The sequence below is a fragment of the Hemiscyllium ocellatum genome, chromosome 29 (genome assembly GCF_020745735.1).
Source record: "Hemiscyllium ocellatum isolate sHemOce1 chromosome 29, sHemOce1.pat.X.cur, whole genome shotgun sequence".
NCBI classification, from domain to species: domain Eukaryota; kingdom Metazoa; phylum Chordata; class Chondrichthyes; order Orectolobiformes; family Hemiscylliidae; genus Hemiscyllium; species Hemiscyllium ocellatum.
Genome location: NC_083429.1, coordinates 14,082,813 through 14,084,497, shown reverse-complemented (window position 1 = coordinate 14,084,497; position 1,685 = coordinate 14,082,813). Strand labels below are relative to the sequence as shown.

General features: G+C 41.5%; 1 non-coding gene across 1 annotated transcript; it reads right to left on the bottom strand.

The window, feature by feature from the left end:
- Positions 1–1,044: 1,044 nt before the first annotated feature.
- trnac-aca (transfer RNA cysteine (anticodon ACA)) lies at positions 1,045–1,117 on the bottom strand. The gene has a single exon. It is a non-coding gene; the product is annotated as a tRNA-Cys (tRNA).
- Positions 1,118–1,685: the final 568 nt, after the last annotated feature.

The following is a 1,685-nucleotide window of genomic DNA, read 5'->3' as shown; positions in this document are numbered from 1 at the left end:
GACTGTTAGAAGTGGGACTGCTCAACTCACCGAATTGCTCAAGACAGGCAAGAAATTTCAGCGAACACAAGAATTTCAAAATTTATTTGACAGCCTAAATATTTTGTTAACCATTGCCAAAGTATCAGCCACACCTAATTACACGAAGGTTTTCAGTGTGCCAGTGATGTGAATGTCTCTCATCTTCTGCCCCTCTAATATCGACCTGTAAACCAGTTTCATTTGTATTCTGTGTTTATGGGGTTTAATTATCAGGACTGTTGTGTATTTTTTTGAAAAGCATAAGTAAGTCTACTTTAGATAGCTAAGATCTGTGGGTATTTTATATTCTGTTCATTGTGTTTCATTCCTTAGTTTTGTGAATAATTTTCTCTCTGTTTTCAAAACTGGAAGTCAACCTAGCTAAAGTATTCTAAGTAAATCTTACTACACACTCACCAAAACAAACAGCGACGTTACACTCTGGATTGCCTGCATAAGAATGTTTTTAGTGGTCTGGCCTCGGCAAAACGGGAGTTATTTTTCTCAGAGCAGAGCTGAATGTGAGGAGACATGATTGACGTCTACAAAATAATGAGGAGCATGGAATTACAGATTGAAGGAAACAGTTGCTCTTGATCGATCACCAGGGTTTGTAGATTTCAGACAAGATGCAGAAAGCTTTGAATAGATTTGTCGGAAAACTTTATCAGTCTTCAGGTGGTAGACTCTGGAACTCACTCTCTATAAAGATTAGTTGGACATTGAACTTTCCATTCTTCTCTGAATGCATGGGCCAAGGAGTTTCAAAAAAAAAATGCTCAAAGCCGAGCATTCCCGCGAGCAACAGTGATGTGATCCGTGGCTTTGTGAAATGGAAAGGTACCCACGACCAACGTGTGCGACTATTCGGCTTCCTTCCGGTGATGACGCTGGAATATTGACCCTCAGCTTCTCGTGGACATTTCATGAAGGCATTCTTATTCCTGCAGATTAAAAACTCACACCTTATTTCGGCTGAAGAGAAATCAGTTTTCAAAGCGTAATAAATGCCTGCATTTCCCTCGAGCCAGGTAGGACGCGAACCTACAGTCTCCTGATCTGTAGTCAAGCGCGTTATCCATTGCGCCACTGGCCCGACGAACAGACCATTGTATAAGAGCCGTGATGTTAGCACGGACATGATTAATAGCAGTGATGTGCACGAATTGAACAAGCAACAAAGATCATCACTGTCACTGCTTCAGTCCAATCTTCACCACCTCTCAAAGCAGGTTTTTGTTCCAAAAAAAGGATACGGATATCCATTATTTTCGTATCTGAAACATTTACAGCAAGGTAAGGGACAGAGGTGTTCATGGGGTACACTTTCCCATCAATCCAAATCACTAATACACAGCCAAACGTCTCCCAACAACACCACATCCTCCTGGACCACAACAATGATTTCAAACAATATCATTTATTTTCATCTCTGTTGACACTAAAGATAGATAAACCAACAGTGACCTGATAAATTAAAACAAGATAAAACTGAACCAGGAATAGCGGCGGCTGACTGGGGTCTGTTTCTGGGAAGAAGACTCAGACTCTCTTTGGCTTAATTGGCGAGCCCAGAGCCACTGTTTTTGGGTCCAGAGTCATATAATGACAAAACATGGAACCTCTAACTGTGCTCTAGCACCTGGTGCTTCCCTCCCCTTTCG